This window comes from Pimephales promelas, chromosome 22 (assembly GCF_988280905.1).
Source record: "Pimephales promelas chromosome 22, fPimPro1.hap1.1, whole genome shotgun sequence".
NCBI lineage: Eukaryota > Metazoa > Chordata > Actinopteri > Cypriniformes > Leuciscidae > Pimephales > Pimephales promelas.
Window position 1 is genome coordinate 21,054,487 of NC_142790.1, and position 18,168 is coordinate 21,072,654.

Genomic DNA, 18,168 nt, shown 5'->3' on the forward strand with positions numbered 1-18,168 from the left:
TACCACTGTCGTTTTTTTTTTCGGGCCGAATTTTTGAGTTTCGATATCTCAGCTCTGGAAGGGGCTAGAGCCTCCATTTTTGCACTCAGGTCTAAGTCTCATGGCCCTCTATCAGAATCCAGAGTTTTGGGAAGATTGGAGAAACTTAATTTTTCGCCCAAAAAAAAAAAACTTAAGGGGTACCACTGTCGTTTTTTTTTCGGGCCGAATTTTTGAGTTTCGATATCTCAGCTCTGGAATGGGCTAGAGCCTCAATTTTTGCACTCAGGTTTAAGTCTCATGACCCTCTATCAGAATCCAGAGTTTTGGGAAGATTGGAGAAACTTAATTTTTCGCCCAAAAAAAAAAAAACGTAAGGGGTACCACTGTCGTTTTTTATTTCGGGCCGAATTTTTGAGTTTCGATATCTCAGCTCTGGAAGGGGCTAGAGCCTCCATTTTTGCACTCAGGTCTAAGTCGCATGGCCCTCTATCAGAATCCAGAGTTTTGGGAAGATTGGAGAAACTTAATTTTTCGCCCGAAAAAAAAAACGTAAGGGGTACCACTGTCGTTTTTTTTTCGGGCCGAATTTTTGAGTTTTGATTTCTCAGCTCTGGAAGGGGCTAGAGCCTCCATTTTTGCACTCAGGTCTAAGTCTCATGGCCCTCTATCAGAATCCAGAGTTTTGGGAAGATTGGAGAAACTTAATTTTTCGCCCGAAAAAAAAAACGTAAGGGGTACCACTGTCGTTTTTTTTTTCGGGCCGAATTTTTGAGTTTCGATATCTCAGCTCTGGAAGGGGCTAGAGCCTCCATTTTTGCACTCAGGTCTAAGTCTCATGGCCCTCTATCAGAATCCAGAGTTTTGGGAAGATTGGAGAAACTTAATTTTTCGCCCGAAAAAAAAAACGTAAGGGGTACCACTGTCGTTTTTTTTTTCGGGCCGAATTTTTGAGTTTTGATTTCTCAGCTCTGGAAGGGGCTAGAGCCTCCATTTTTGCACTCAGGTCTAAGTCTCATGGCCCTCTATCAGAATCCAGAGTTTTGGGAAGATTGGAGAAACTTAATTTTTCGCCCAAAAAAAAAAAACGTAAGGGGTACCACTGTCGTTTTTTTTTTCGGGCCGAATTTTTGAGTTTCGATATCTCAGCTCTGGAAGGGGCTAGAGCCTCCATTTTTGCACTCAGGTCTAAGTCTCATGGCCCTCTATCAGAATCCAGAGTTTTGGGAAGATTGGAGAAACTTAATTTTTCGTCCAAAAAAAAAAAAAAACGTAAGGGGTACCACTGTCGTTTTTTTTTCGGGCCGAATTTTTGAGTTTCGATATCTCAGCTCTGGAATGGGCTAGAGCCTCAATTTTTGCACTCAGGTTTAAGTCTCATGACCCTCTATCAGAATCCAGAGTTTTGGGAAGATTGGAGAAACTTAATTTTTCGCCCAAAAAAAAAAAACGTAAGGGGTACCACTGTCGTTTTTTATTTCGGGCCGAATTTTTGAGTTTCGATATCTCAGCTCTGGAAGGGGCTAGAGCCTCCATTTTTGCACTCAGGTCTAAGTCGCATGGCCCTCTATCAGAATCCAGAGTTTTGGGAAGATTGGAGAAACTTAATTTTTCGCCCGAAAAAAAAAAACGTAAGGGGTACCACTGTCGTTTTTTTTTCGGGCCGAATTTTTGAGTTTTGATTTCTCAGCTCTGGAAGGGGCTAGAGCCTCCATTTTTGCACTCAGGTCTAAGTCTCATGGCCCTCTATCAGAATCCAGAGTTTTGGGAAGATTGGAGAAACTTAATTTTTCGCCCGAAAAAAAAAACGTAAGGGGTACCACTGTCGTTTTTTTTTTCGGGCCGAATTTTTGAGTTTCGATATCTCAGCTCTGGAAGGGGCTAGAGCCTCCATTTTTGCACTCAGGTCTAAGTCTCATGGCCCTCTATCAGAATCCAGAGTTTTGGGAAGATTGGAGAAACTTAATTTTTCGCCCGAAAAAAAAAACGTAAGGGGTACCACTGTCGTTTTTTTTTTCGGGCCGAATTTTTGAGTTTTGATTTCTCAGCTCTGGAAGGGGCTAGAGCCTCCATTTTTGCACTCAGGTCTAAGTCTCATGGCCCTCTATCAGAATCCAGAGTTTTGGGAAGATTGGAGAAACTTAATTTTTCGCCCAAAAAAAAAAAAACGTAAGGGGTACCACTGTCGTTTTTTTTTTCGGGCCGAATTTTTGAGTTTCGATATCTCAGCTCTGGAAGGGGCTAGAGCCTCCATTTTTGCACTCAGGTCTAAGTCTCATGGCCCTCTATCAGAATCCAGAGTTTTGGGAAGATTGGAGAAACTTAATTTTTCGTCCAAAAAAAAAAAAAAACGTAAGGGGTACCACTGTCGTTTTTTTTTCGGGCCGAATTTTTGAGTTTCGATATCTCAGCTCTGGAAGGGGCTAGAGCCTCAATTTTTGCACTCAGGTCTAAGTCTCATGGCCCTCTACCAGAATCCAGAGTTTTGGGAAGATTGGAGAAACTTCATTTTTCGCCCAAAAAAAAAAAACGTAAGGGGTACCACTGTCGTTTTTTTTTCGGGCCGAATTTTTGAGTTTCGATATCTCAGCTCTGGAAGGGGCTAGAGCCTCAATTTTTGCACTCAGGTCTAAGTCTCATGGCCCTCTACCAGAATCCAGAGTTTTGGGAAGATTGGAGAAACTTAATTTTTCGTCCAAAAAAAAACAAAAACGTAAGGGGTACCACTGTCGTTTTTTTTTCGGGCCGAATTTTTGAGTTTCGATATCTCAGCTCTGGAAGGGGCTAGAGCCTCCATTTTTGCACTCAGGTCTAAGTCTCATGGCCCTCTATCAGAATCCAGAGTTTTGGGAAGATTGGAGAAACGTAATTTTTCACCCAAAAAAAAAAAACGTAAGGGGTACCACTGTCGTTTTTTTTTTGGGCCGAATTTTTGAGTTTCGATATCTCAGCCCTGGAAGGGGCTAGAGCCTCCATTTTTGCACTCAGGTCTAAGTCTCATGGCCCTCTATCAGAATCCAGAGTTTTGGGAAGATTGGAGAAACGTAATTTTTCGCCCAAAAAAAAAACGTAAGGGGTACCACTGTCGTTTTATTTTCGGGCCGAATTTTTGAGTTTCGATATCTCAGCTCTGGAAGGGGCTAGAGCCTCCATTTTTGCACTCAGGTCTAAGTCTCATGGCCCTCTATCAGAATCCAGAGTTTTGGGAAGATTGGAGAAACGTAATTTTTCGCCCAAAAAAAAAAAACGTAAGGGGTACCACTGTCGTTTTTTTTTCGGGCCGAATTTTTGAGTTTCGATATCTCAGCTCTGGAAGGGGCTAGAGCCTCAATTTTTGCACTCAGGTCTAAGTCTCATGGCCCTCTACCAGAATCCAGAGTTTTGGGAAGATTGGAGAAACTTAATTTTTCGCCCAAAAAAAAAAAACGTAAGGGGTACCACTGTCGTTTTTTTTTCGGGCCGAATTTTTGAGTTTCGATATCTCAGCTCTGGAAGGGGCTAGAGCCTCCATTTTTGCACTCAGGTCTAAGTCTCATGGCCCTCTATCAGAATCCAGAGTTTTGGGAAGATTGGAGAAACGTAATTTTTCACCCAAAAAAAAAAAACGTAAGGGGTACCACTGTCGTTTTTTTTTTGGGCCGAATTTTTGAGTTTCGATATCTCAGCTCTGGAAGGGGCTAGAGCCTCCATTTTTGCACTCAGGTCTAAGTCTCATGGCCCTCTATCAGAATCCAGAGTTTTGGGAAGATTGGAGAAACTTAATTTTTCGCCCAAAAAAAAAACGTAAGGGGTACCACTGTCGTTTTATTTTCGGGCCGAATTTTTGAGTTTCGATATCTCAGCTCTGGAAGGGGCTAGAGCCTCCATTTTTGCACTCAGGTCTAAGTCTCATGGCCCTCTATCAGAATCCAGAGTTTTGGGAAGATTGGAGAAACGTAATTTTTCGCCCAAAAAAAAAAAACGTAAGGGGTACCACTGTCGTTTTTTTTTCGGGCCAAATTTTTGAGTTTCGATATCTCAGCTCTGGAAGGGGCTAGAGTCTCCATTTTTGCACTCAGGTCTAAGTCTCATGGCCCTCTATCAGAATCCAGAGTTTTGGGAAGATTGGAGAAACTTAATTTTTTGCCCCAAAAAAAAAAAAAACGTAAGGGGTACCACTGTCGTTTTTTTTTCGGGCCGAATTTTTGAGTTTCGATATCTCAGCTCTGGAAGGGGCTAGAGCCTCAATTTTTGCACTCAGGTCTAAGTCTCATGGCCCTCTACCAGAATCCAGAGTTTTGGGAAGATTGGAGAAACTTAATTTTTCGCCCAAAAAAAAAAAACGTAAGGGGTACCACTGTCGGTTTTTTTTCGGGCCGAATTTTTGAGTTTCGATATCTCAGCTCTGGAAGGGGCTAGAGCCTCCATTTTTGCACTCAGGTCTAAGTCTCATGGCCCTCTATCAGAATCCAGAGTTTTGGGAAGATTGGAGAAACGTAATTTTTCACCCAAAAAAAAAAAACGTAAGGGGTACCACTGTCTTTTTTTTTGGGCCGAATTTTTGAGTTTCGATATCTCAGCTCTGGAAGGGGCTAGAGCCTCCATTTTTGCACTCAGGTCTAAGTCTCATGGCCCTCTATCAGAATCCAGAGTTTTGGGAAGATTGGAGAAACTTAATTTTTCGCCCAAAAAAAAAACGTAAGGGGTACCACTGTCGTTTTATTTTCGGGCCGAATTTTTGAGTTTCGATATCTCAGCTCTGGAAGGGGCTAGAGCCTCCATTTTTGCACTCAGGTCTAAGTCTCATGGCCCTCTATCAGAATCCAGAGTTTTGGGAAGATTGGAGAAACGTAATTTTTCACCCAAAAAAAAAAAACGTAAGGGGTACCACTGTCGTTTTTTTTTTGGGCCGAATTTTTGAGTTTCGATATCTCAGCTCTGGAAGGGGCTAGAGCCTCCATTTTTGCACTCAGGTCTAAGTCTCATGGCCCTCTATCAGAATCCAGAGTTTTGGGAAGATTGGAGAAACTTAATTTTTCGCCCAAAAAAAAAACGTAAGGGGTACCACTGTCGTTTTATTTTCGGGCCGAATTTTTGAGTTTCGATATCTCAGCTCTGGAAGGGGCTAGAGCCTCCATTTTTGCACTCAGGTCTAAGTCTCATGGCCCTCTATCAGAATCCAGAGTTTTGGGAAGATTGGAGAAACGTAATTTTTCGCCCAAAAAAAAAAACCGTAAGGGGTACCACTGTCGTTTTTTTTTTCGGGCCGAATTTTTGAGTTTCGATATCTCAGCTCTGGAAGGGGCTAGAGCCTCCATTTTTGCACTCAGGTCTAAGTCTCATGGCCCTCTATCAGAATCCAGAGTTTTGGGAAGATTGGAGAAACTTAATTTTTCGTCCAAAAAAAAAAAAAAACGTAAGGGGTACCACTGTCGTTTTTTTTTCGGGCCGAATTTTTGAGTTTCGATATCTCAGCTCTGGAAGGGGCTAGAGCCTCAATTTTTGCACTCAGGTCTAAGTCTCATGGCCCTCTACCAGAATCCAGAGTTTTGGGAAGATTGGAGAAACTTAATTTTTCGCCCAAAAAAAAAAAACGTAAGGGGTACCACTGTCGTTTTTTTTCGGGCCGAATTTTTGAGTTTCGATATCTCAGCTCTGGAAGGGGCTAGAGCCTCCATTTTTGCACTCAGGTCTAAGTCTCATGGCCCTCTATCAGAATCCAGAGTTTTGGGAAGATTGGAGAAACTTAATTTTTCGTCCAAAAAAAAAAAAAAACGTAAGGGGTACCACTGTCGTTTTTTTTTCGGGCCGAATTTTTGAGTTTCGATATCTCAGCTCTGGAAGGGGCTAGAGCCTCAATTTTTGCACTCAGGTCTAAGTCTCATGGCCCTCTACCAGAATCCAGAGTTTTGGGAAGATTGGAGAAACTTAATTTTTCGCCCAAAAAAAAAAAACGTAAGGGGTACCACTGTCGTTTTTTTTTCGGGCCGAATTTTTGAGTTTCGATATCTCAGCTCTGGAAGGGGCTAGAGCCTCCATTTTTGCACTCAGGTCTAAGTCTCATGGCCCTCTATCAGAATCCAGAGTTTTGGGAAGATTGGAGAAACTTAATTTTTCGCCCGAAAAAAAAAAACGTAAGGGGTACCACTGTCGTTTTTTTTTCAGGCCGAATTTTTGAGTTTCGATATCTCAGCTCTGGAAGGGGCTAGAGCCTCCATTTTTGCACTCAGGTCTAAGTCTCATGGCCCTCTATCAGAATCCAGAGTTTTGGGAAGATTGGAGAAACTTAATTTTTCGCCCGAAAAAAAAAACGTAAGGGGTACCACTGTCGTTTTTTTTTTCGGGCCGAATTTTTGAGTTTTGATTTCTCAGCTCTGGAAGGGGCTAGAGCCTCCATTTTTGCACTCAGGTCTAAGTCTCATGGCCCTCTATCAGAATCCAGAGTTTTGGGAAGATTGGAGAAACTTAATTTTTCGCCCAAAAAAAAAAAACGTAAGGGGTACCACTGTCGTTTTTTTTTTCGGGCCGAATTTTTGAGTTTCGATATCTCAGCTCTGGAAGGGGCTAGAGCCTCCATTTTTGCACTCAGGTCTAAGTCTCATGGCCCTCTATCAGAATCCAGAGTTTTGGGAAGATTGGAGAAACTTAATTTTTCGTCCAAAAAAAAAAAAAAAACGTAAGGGGTACCACTGTCGTTTTTTTTTCGGGCCGAATTTTTGAGTTTCGATATCTCAGCTCTGGAAGGGGCTAGAGCCTCAATTTTTGCACTCAGGTCTAAGTCTCATGGCCCTCTACCAGAATCCAGAGTTTTGGGAAGATTGGAGAAACTTAATTTTTCGCCCAAAAAAAAAAAACGTAAGGGGTACCACTGTCGTTTTTTTTTCGGGCCGAATTTTTGAGTTTCGATATCTCAGCTCTGGAAGGGGCTAGAGCCTCCATTTTTGCACTCAGGTCTAAGTCTCATGGCCCTCTATCAGAATCCAGAGTTTTGGGAAGATTGGAGAAACTTAATTTTTCGCCCAAAAAAAAAAAAAAACGTAAGGGGTACCACTGTCGTGTTTTTTTTTCGGGCCGAATTTTTGAGTTTCGATATCTCAGCTCTGGAAGGGGCTAGAGCCTCAATTTTTGCACTCAGGTCTAAGTCTCATGGCCCTCTACCAGAATCCAGAGTTTTTGGAAGATTGGAGAAACTTAATTTTTCGCCCAAAAAAAAAAAACGTAAGGGTTACCACTGTCGTTTTTTTTTCGGGCCGAATTTTTGAGTTTCGATATCTCAGCTCTGGAAGGGGCTAGAGCCTCCATTTTTGCACTCAGGTCTAAGTCTCATGGCCCTCTATCAGAATCCAGAGTTTTGGGAAGATTGGAGAAACGTAATTTTTCACCCAAAAAAAAAAAACGTAAGGGGTACCACTGTCGTTTTTTTTTTGGGCCGAATTTTTGAGTTTCGATATCTCAGCTCTGGAAGGGGCTAGAGCCTCCATTTTTGCACTCAGGTCTAAGTCTCATGGCCCTCTATCAGAATCCAGAGTTTTGGGAAGATTGGAGAAACTTAATTTTTCGCCCAAAAAAAAAACGTAAGGGGTACCACTGTCGTTTTATTTTCGGGCCGAATTTTTGAGTTTCGATATCTCAGCTCTGGAAGGGGCTAGAGCCTCCATTTTTGCACTCAGGTCTAAGTCTCATGGCCTTCTATCAGAATCCAGAGTTTTGGGAAGATTGGAGAAACGTAATTTTTCGCCCAAAAAAAAAAACGTAAGGGGTACCACTGTCGTTTTTTTTTCGGGCCAAATTTTTGAGTTTCGATATCTCAGCTCTGGAAGGGGCTAGAGTCTCCATTTTTGCACTCAGGTCTAAGTCTCATGGCCCTCTATCAGAATCCAGAGTTTTGGGAAGATTGGAGAAACTTAATTTTTTGCCCCAAAAAAAAAAAAAACGTAAGGGGTACCACTGTCGTTTTTTTTTCGGGCCGAATTTTTGAGTTTCGATATCTCAGCTCTGGAAGGGGCTAGAGCCTCAATTTTTGCACTCAGGTCTAAGTCTCATGGCCCTCTACCAGAATCCAGAGTTTTGGGAAGATTGGAGAAACTTAATTTTTCGCCCAAAAAAAAAAAACGTAAGGGGTACCACTGTCGTTTTTTTTTCGGGCCGAATTTTTGAGTTTCGATATCTCAGCTCTGGAAGGGGCTAGAGCCTCCATTTTTGCACTCAGGTCTAAGTCTCATGGCCCTCTATCAGAATCCAGAGTTTTGGGAAGATTGGAGAAACGTAATTTTTCACCCAAAAAAAAAAAACGTAAGGGGTACCACTGTCGTTTTTTTTTTGGGCCGAATTTTTGAGTTTCGATATCTCAGCTCTGGAAGGGGCTAGAGCCTCCATCTTTGCACTCAGGTCTAAGTCTCATGGCCCTCTATCAGAATCCAGAGTTTTGGGAAGATTGGAGAAACTTAATTTTTCGCCCAAAAAAAAAACGTAAGGGGTACCACTGTCGTTTTATTTTCGGGCCGAATTTTTGAGTTTCGATATCTCAGCTCTGGAAGGGGCTAGAGCCTCCATTTTTGCACTCAGGTCTAAGTCTCATGGCCCTCTATCAGAATCCAGAGTTTTGGGAAGATTGGAGAAACGTAATTTTTCGCCCCAAAAAAAAAAACGTAAGGGGTACCACTGTCGTTTTTTTTTCGGGCCAAATTTTTGAGTTTCGATATCTCAGCTCTGGAAGGGGCTAGAGTCTCCATTTTTGCACTCAGGTCTAAGTCTCATGGCCCTCTATCAGAATCCAGAGTTTTGGGAAGATTGGAGAAACTTAATTTTTTGCCCCAAAAAAAAAAAAACGTAAGGGGTACCACTGTCGTTTTTTTTTCGGGCCGAATTTTTGAGTTTCGATATCTCAGCTCTGGAAGGGGCTAGAGCCTCAATTTTTGCACTCAGGTCTAAGTCTCATGGCCCTCTACCAGAATCCAGAGTTTTGGGAAGATTGGAGAAACTTAATTTTTCGCCCAAAAAAAAAAAACGTAAGGGGTACCACTGTCGTTTTTTTTTCGGGCCGAATTTTTGAGTTTCGATATCTCAGCTCTGGAAGGGGCTAGAGCCTCCATTTTTGCACTCAGGTCTAAGTCTCATGGCCCTCTATCAGAATCCAGAGTTTTGGGAAGATTGGAGAAACGTAATTTTTCACCCAAAAAAAAAAAACGTAAGGGGTACCACTGTCGTTTTTTTTTTGGGCCGAATTTTTGAGTTTCGATATCTCAGCTCTGGAAGGGGCTAGAGCCTCCATTTTTGCACTCAGGTCTAAGTCTCATGGCCCTCTATCAGAATCCAGAGTTTTGGGAAGATTGGAGAAACTTAATTTTTCGCCCAAAAAAAAAACGTAAGGGGTACCACTGTCGTTTTATTTTCGGGCCGAATTTTTGAGTTTCGATATCTCAGCTCTGGAAGGGGCTAGAGCCTCCATTTTTGCACTCAGGTCTAAGTCTCATGGCCCTCTATCAGAATCCAGAGTTTTGGGAAGATTGGAGAAACGTAATTTTTCGCCCAAAAAAAAAAACCGTAAGGGGTACCACTGTCGTTTTTTTTTCGGGCCAAATTTTTGAGTTTCGATATCTCAGCTCTGGAAGGGGCTAGAGTCTCCATTTTTGCACTCAGGTCTAAGTCTCATGGCACTCTATCAGAATCCAGAGTTTTGGGAAGATTGGAGAAACGTAATTTTTCGCCCCCAAAAAAAAAACGTAAGGGGTACCACTGTCGTTTTATTTTCGGGCCGAATTTTTGAGTTTCGATATCTCAGCTCTGGAAGGGGCTAGAGCCTCCATTTTTGCACTCAGGTCTAAGTCTCATGGCCCTCTATCAGAATCCAGAGTTTTGGGAAGATTGGAGAAACTTAATTTTTCGCCCAAAAAAAAAAAACGTAAGGGGTACCACTGTCGTTTTTTTTTCAGGCCAAATTTTGGAGTTTCGATATCTCAGCTCTGGAAGGGGCTAGAGCCTCCATTTTTGCACTCAGGTCTAAGTCTCATGGCCCTCTATCAGAATCCAGAGTTTTGGGAAGATTGGAGAAACTTAATTTTTCGCCCAAAAAAAAAAAAACGTAAGGGGTACCACTGTCGTTTTTTTTTCGGGCCGAATTTTTGAGTTTCGATATCTTAGTTCTGGAAGGGGCTAGAGCCTCCATTTTTGCACTCAGGTCTAAGTCTCATGGCCCTCTATCAGAATCCAGAGTTTTGGGAAGATTGGAGAAACTTAATTTTTCGCCCAAAAAAAAAAAACGTAAGGGGTACCACTGTCGTTTTTTTTTCGGGCCGAATTTTTGAGTTTCGATATCTCAGCTCTGGAAGGGGCTAGAGCCTCCATTTTTGCACTCAGGTCTAAGTCTCATGGCCCTCTATCAGAATCCAGAGTTTTGGGAAGATTGGAGAAACTTAATTTTTCGCCCAAAAAAAAAAAAACGTAAGGGGTACCACTGTCGTTTTTTTTTCGGGCCGAATTTTTGAGTTTCGATATCTCAGCTCTGGAAGGGGCTAGAGCCTCCATTTTTGCACTCAGGTCTAAGTCTCATGGCCCTCTATCAGAATCCAGAGTTTTGGGAAGATTGGAGAAACTTAATTTTTCGCCCGAAAAAAAAAACGTAAGGGGTACCACTGTCGTTTTTTTTTTCGGGCCGAATTTTTGAGTTTTGATTTCTCAGCTCTGGAAGGGGCTAGAGCCTCCATTTTTGCACTCAGGTCTAAGTCTCATGGCCCTCTATCAGAATCCAGAGTTTTGGGAAGATTGGAGAAACTTAATTTTTCGCCCAAAAAAAAAAAAAAACGTAAGGGGTACCACTGTCGTTTTTTTTTTCGGGCCGAATTTTTGAGTTTCGATATCTCAGCTCTGGAAGGGGCTAGAGCCTCCATTTTTGCACTCAGGTCTAAGTCTCATGGCCCTCTATCAGAATCCAGAGTTTTGGGAAGATTGGAGAAACTTAATTTTTCGCCCCAAAAAAAAAAAAAAAACGTAAGGGGTACCACTGTCGTTTTTTTTTCGGGCCGAATTTTTGAGTTTCGATATCTCAGCTCTGGAAGGGGCTAGAGCCTCAATTTTTGCACTCAGGTCTAAGTCTCATGGCCCTCTACCAGAATCCAGAGTTTTGGGAAGATTGGAGAAACTTAATTTTTCGCCCAAAAAAAAAAAACGTAAGGGGTACCACTGTCGTTTTTTTTTCGGGCCGAATTTTTGAGTTTCGATATCTCAGCTCTGGAAGGGGCTAGAGCCTCCATTTTTACACTCAGGTCTAAGTCTCATGGCCCTCTATCAGAATCCAGAGTTTTGGGAAGATTGGAGAATCTTAATTTTTCGCCCAAAAAAAAAAAAGTAAGGGGTACGTACCACTGTCGTTTTTTTTTTTCGGGCCGAATTTTTGAGTTTCGATATCTCAGCTCTGGAAGGGGATAGAGCCTCAATTTTTGCACTCAGGTCTAAGCCTCATGGCCCTCTATCAGAATCCAGAGTTTTGGGAAGATTGGAGAAACGTAATTTTTCACCCAAAAAAAAAAAACGTAAGGGGTACCACTGTCATTTTTTTTTTTGGGCCGAATTTTTGAGTTTCGATATCTCAGCTCTGGAAGGGGCTAGAGCCTCCATTTTTGCACTCAGGTCTAAGTCTCATGGCCCTCTATCAGAATCCAGAGTTTTGGGAAGATTGGAGAAACTTAATTTTTCGCCCAAAAAAAAAAACGTAAGGGGTACCACTGTCGTTTTATTTTCGGGCCGAATTTTTGAGTTTCGATATCTCAGCTCTGGAAGGGGCTAGAGCCTCCATTTTTGCACTCAGGTCTAAGTCTCATGGCCCTCTATCAGAATCCAGAGTTTTGGGAAGATTGGAGAAACGTAATTTTTCGCCCAAAAAAAAAAAACGTAAGGGGTACCACTGTCGTTTTTTTTTCGGGCCAAATTTTTGAGTTTCGATATCTCAGCTCTGGAAGGGGCTAGAGTCTCCATTTTTGCACTCAGGTCTAAGTCTCATGGCCCTCTATCAGAATCCAGAGTTTTGGGAAGATTGGAGAAACTTAATTTTTTGCCCCCAAAAAAAAAAAAAACGTAAGGGGTACCACTGTCGTTTTTTTTTCGGGCCGAATTTTTGAGTTTCGATATCTCAGCTCTGGAAGGGGCTAGAGCCTCAATTTTTGCACTCAGGTCTAAGTCTCATGGCCCTCTACCAGAATCCAGAGTTTTGGGAAGATTGGAGAAACGTAATTTTTCACCCAAAAAAAAAAAACGTAAGGGGTACCACTGTCGTTTTTTTTTTGGGCCGAATTTTTGAGTTTCGATATCTCAGCTCTGGAAGGGGCTAGAGCCTCCATTTTTGCACTCAGGTCTAAGTCTCATGGCCCTCTATCAGAATCCAGAGTTTTGGGAAGATTGGAGAAACTTAATTTTTCGCCCAAAAAAAAAACGTAAGGGGTACCACTGTCGTTTTATTTTCGGGCCGAATTTTTGAGTTTCGATATCTCAGCTCTGGAAGGGGCTAGAGCCTCCATTTTTGCACTCAGGTCTAAGTCTCATGGCCCTCTATCAGAATCCAGAGTTTTGGGAAGATTGGAGAAACGTAATTTTTCGCCCAAAAAAAAAAAAAACGTAAGGGGTACGTACCACTGTCGTTTTTTTTTCGGGCCGAATTTTTGAGTTTCGATATCTTAGTTCTGGAAGGGGCTAGAGCCTCCATTTTTGCACTCAGGTCTAAGTCTCATGGCCCTCTATCAGAATCCAGAGTTTTGGGAAGATTGGAGAAACTTAATTTTTCGCCCAAAAAAAAAAAACGTAAGGGGTACCACTGTCGTTTTTTTTTCGGGCCGAATTTTTGAGTTTCGATATCTCAGCTCTGGAAGGGGCTAGAGCCTCCATTTTTGCACTCAGGTCTAAGTCTCATGGCCCTCTATCAGAATCCAGAGTTTTGGGAAGATTGGAGAAACTTAATTTTTCGCCCAAAAAAAAAAAACGTAAGGGGTACCACTGTCGTTTTTTTTTCGGGCCGAATTTTTGAGTTTCGATATCTCAGCTCTGGAAGGGGCTAGAGCCTCCATTTTTGCACTCAGGTCTAAGTCTCATGGCCCTCTATCAGAATCCAGAGTTTTGGGAAGATTGGAGAAACTTAATTTTTCGCCCAAAAAAAAAAAACGTAAGGGGTACCACTGTCGTTTTTTTTTCGGGCCGAATTTTTGAGTTTCGATATCTCAGCTCTGGAAGGGGCTAGAGCCTCCATTTTTGCACTCAGGTCTAAGTCTCATGGCCCTCTATCAGAATCCAGAGTTTTGGGAAGATTGGAGAAACTTAATTTTTCGCCCGAAAAAAAAAACGTAAGGGGTACCACTGTCGTTTTTTTTTTCGGGCCGAATTTTTGAGTTTTGATTTCTCAGCTCTGGAAGGGGCTAGAGCCTCCATTTTTGCACTCAGGTCTAAGTCTCATGGCCCTCTATCAGAATCCAGAGTTTTGGGAAGATTGGAGAAACTTAATTTTTCGCCCCAAAAAAAAAAAAAACGTAAGGGGTACCACTGTCGTTTTTTTTTTCGGGCCGAATTTTTGAGTTTCGATATCTCAGCTCTGGAAGGGGCTAGAGCCTCCATTTTTGCACTCAGGTCTAAGTCTCATGGCCCTCTATCAGAATCCAGAGTTTTGGGAAGATTGGAGAAACTTAATTTTTCGCCCAAAAAAAAAAAAAAAACGTAAGGGGTACCACTGTCGTTTTTTTTTCGGGCCGAATTTTTGAGTTTCGATATCTCAGCTCTGGAAGGGGCTAGAGCCTCCATTTTTGCACTCAGGTCTAAGTCTCATGGCCCTCTACCAGAATCCAGAGTTTTGGGAAGATTGGAGAAACTTAATTTTTCGCCCAAAAAAAAAAAACGTAAGGGGTACCACTGTCGTTTTTTTTTCGGGCCGAATTTTTGAGTTTCGATATCTCAGCTCTGGAAGGGGCTAGAGCCTCCATTTTTACACTCAGGTCTAAGTCTCATGGCCCTCTATCAGAATCCAGAGTTTTGGGAAGATTGGAGAATCTTAATTTTTCGCCCAAAAAAAAAAACGTAAGGGGTACGTACCACTGTCGTTTTTTTTTTTCGGGCCGAATTTTTGAGTTTCGATATCTCAGCTCTGGAAGGGGATAGAGCCTCAATTTTTGCACTCAGGTCTAAGTCTCATGGCCCTCTATCAGAATCCAGAGTTTTGGGAAGATTGGAGAAACGTAATTTTTCACCCAAAAAAAAAAAACGTAAGGGGTACCACTGTCATTTTTTTTTTGGGCCGAATTTTTGAGTTTCGATATCTCAGCTCTGGAGCTAGAGCCTCCATTTTTGCACTCAGGTCTAAGTCTCATGGCCCTCTATCAGAATCCAGAGTTTTGGGAAGATTGGAGAAACTTAATTTTTCGCCCAAAAATAAAACGTAAGGGGTACCACTGTCGTTTTATTTTCGGGCCGAATTTTTGAGTTTCGATATCTCAGCTCTGGAAGGGGCTAGAGCCTCCATTTTTGCACTCAGGTCTAAGTCTCATGGCCCTCTATCAGAATCCAGAGTTTTGGGAAGATTGGAGAAACGTAATTTTTCGCCCAAAAAAAAAAAACGTAAGGGGTACCACTGTCGTTTTTTTTTCGGGCCAAATTTTTGAGTTTCGATATCTCAGCTCTGGAAGGGGCTAGAGTCTCCATTTTTGCACTCAGGTCTAAGTCTCATGGCCCTCTATCAGAATCCAGAGTTTTGGGAAGATTGGAGAAACTTAATTTTTTGCCCCAAAAAAAAAAAAAAACGTAAGGGGTACCACTGTCGTTTTTTTTTCGGGCCGAATTTTTGAGTTTCGATATCTCAGCTCTGGAAGGGGCTAGAGCCTCAATTTTTGCACTCAGGTCTAAGTCTCATGGCCCTCTACCAGAATCCAGAGTTTTGGGAAGATTGGAGAAACTTAATTTTTCGCCCAAAAAAAAAAAACGTAAGGGGTACCACTGTCGTTTTTTTTTCGGGCCGAATTTTTGAGTTTCGATATCTCAGCTCTGGAAGGGGCTAGAGCCTCCATTTTTGCACTCAGGTCTAAGTCTCATGGCCCTCTATCAGAATCCAGAGTTTTGGGAAGATTGGAGAAACGTAATTTTTCACCCAAAAAAAAAAAACGTAAGGGGTACCACTGTCGTTTTTTTTTTGGGCCGAATTTTTGAGTTTCGATATCTCAGCTCTGGAAGGGGCTAGAGCCTCCATTTTTGCACTCAGGTCTAAGTCTCATGGCCCTCTATCAGAATCCAGAGTTTTGGGAAGATTGGAGAAACTTAATTTTTCGCCCAAAAAAAAAACGTAAGGGGTACCACTGTCGTTTTATTTTCGGGCCGAATTTTTGAGTTTCGATATCTCAGCTCTGGAAGGGGCTAGAGCCTCCATTTTTGCACTCAGGTCTAAGTCTCATGGCCCTCTATCAGAATCCAGAGTTTTGGGAAGATTGGAGAAACGTAATTTTTCGCCCAAAAAAAAAAACCGTAAGGGGTACCACTGTCGTTTTTTTTTCGGGCCAAATTTTTGAGTTTCGATATCTCAGCTCTGGAAGGGGCTAGAGTCTCCATTTTTGCACTCAGGTCTAAGTCTCATGGCACTCTATCAGAATCCAGAGTTTTGGGAAGATTGGAGAAACGTAATTTTTCGCCCCAAAAAAAAAACGTAAGGGGTACCACTGTCGTTTTATTTTCGGGCCGAATTTTTGAGTTTCGATATCTCAGCTCTGGAAGGGGCTAGAGCCTCCATTTTTGCACTCAGGTCTAAGTCTCATGGCCCTCTATCAGAATCCAGAGTTTTGGGAAGATTGGAGAAACTTAATTTTTCGCCCAAAAAAAAAAAACGTAAGGGGTACCACTGTCGTTTTTTTTTCGGGCCGAATTTTTGAGTTTCGATATCTCAGCTCTGGAAGGGGCTAGAGCCTCCATTTTTACACTCAGGTATAAGTCTCATGGCCCTCTATCAGAATCCAGAGTTTTGGGAAGATTGGAGAATCTTAATTTTTCGCCCCAAAAAAAAAACGTAAGGGGTACGTACCACTGTCGTTTTTTTTTTCGGGCCGAATTTTTGAGTTTCGATATCTCAGCTCTGGAAGGGGATAGAGCCTCAATTTTTGCACTCAGGTCTAAGTCTCATGGCCCTCTATCAGAATCCAGAGTTTTGGGAAGATTGGAGAAACGTAATTTTTCACCCAAAAAAAAAAAACGTAAGGGGTACCACTGTCGTTTTTTTTTGGGCCGAATTTTTGAGTTTCGATATCTCAGCTCTGGAAGGGGCTAGAGCCTCCATTTTTGCACTCAGGTCTAAGTCTCATGGCCCTCTATCAGAATCCAGAGTTTTGGGAAGATTGGAGAAACTTAATTTTTCGCCCAAAAAAAAAAACGTAAGGGGTACCACTGTCGTTTTATTTTCGGGCCGAATTTTTGAGTTTCGATATCTCAGCTCTGGAAGGGGCTAGAGCCTCCATTTTTGCACTCAGGTCTAAGTCTCATGGCCCTCTATCAGAATCCAGAGTTTTGGGAAGATTGGAGAAACGTAATTTTTCGCCCAAAAAAAAAAAACGTAAGGGGTACCACTGTCGTTTTTTTTTCGGGCCAAATTTTTGAGTTTCGATATCTCAGCTCTGGAAGGGGCTAGAGTCTCCATTTTTGCACTCAGGTCTAAGTCTCATGGCCCTCTATCAGAATCCAGAGTTTTGGGAAGATTGGAGAAACTTAATTTTTTGCCCCAAAAAAAAACAAAAACGTAAGGGGTACCACTGTCGTTTTTTTTTCGGGCCGAATTTTTGAGTTTCGATATCTCAGCTCTGGAAGGGGCTAGAGCCTCAATTTTTGCACTCAGGTCTAAGTCTCATGGCCCTCTACCAGAATCCAGAGTTTTGGGAAGATTGGAGAAACTTAATTTTTCGCCCAAAAAAAAAAAAAACGTAAGGGGTACCACTGTCGTTTTTTTTTCGGGCCGAATTTTTGAGTTTCGATATCTCAGCTCTGGAAGGGGCTAGAGCCTCCATTTTTGCACTCAGGTCTAAGTCTCATGGCCCTCTATCAGAATCCAGAGTTTTGGGAAGATTGGAGAAACGTAATTTTTCACCCAAAAAAAAAAAACGTAAGGGGTACCACTGTCGTTTTTTTTTTGGGCCGAATTTTTGAGTTTCGATATCTCAGCTCTGGAAGGGGCTAGAGCCTCCATTTTTGCACTCAGGTCTAAGTCTCATGGCCCTCTATCAGAATCCAGAGTTTTGGGAAGATTGGAGAAACTTAATTTTTCGCCCAAAAAAAAAACGTAAGGGGTACCACTGTCGTTTTATTTTCGGGCCGAATTTTTGAGTTTCGATATCTCAGCTCTGGAAGGGGCTAGAGCCTCCATTTTTGCACTCAGGTCTAAGTCTCATGGCCCTCTATCAGAATCCAGAGTTTTGGGAAGATTGGAGAAACGTAATTTTTCGCCCAAAAAAAAAAACCGTAAGGGGTACCACTGTCGTTTTTTTTTTCGGGCCAAATTTTTGAGTTTCGATATCTCAGCTCTGGAAGGGGCTAGAGTCTCCATTTTTGCACTCAGGTCTAAGTCTCATGGCACTCTATCAGAATCCAGAGTTTTGGGAAGATTGGAGAAACGTAATTTTTCGCCCCAAAAAAAAAAACGTAAGGGGTACCACTGTCGTTTTATTTTCGGGCCGAATTTTTGAGTTTCGATATCTCAGCTCTGGAAGGGGCTAGAGCCTCCATTTTTGCACTCAGGTCTAAGTCTCATGGCCCTCTATCAGAATCCAGAGTTTTGGGAAGATTGGAGAAACTTAATTTTTCGCCCAAAAAAAAAAAACGTAAGGGGTACCACTGTCGTTTTTTTTTCAGGCCAAATTTTGGAGTTTCGATATCTCAGCTCTGGAAGGGGCTAGAGCCTCCATTTTTGCACTCAGGTCTAAGTCTCATGGCCCTCTATCAGAATCCAGAGTTTTGGGAAGATTGGAGAAACTTAATTTTTCGCCCAAAAAAAAAAAACGTAAGGGGTACCACTGTCGTTTTTTTTTCGGGCCGAATTTTTGAGTTTCGATATCTTAGTTCTGGAAGGGGCTAGAGCCTCCATTTTTGCACTCAGGTCTAAGTCTCATGGCCCTCTATCAGAATCCAGAGTTTTGGGAAGATTGGAGAAACTTAATTTTTCGCCCAAAAAAAAAAAACGTAAGGGGTACCACTGTCGTTTTTTTTTCGGGCCGA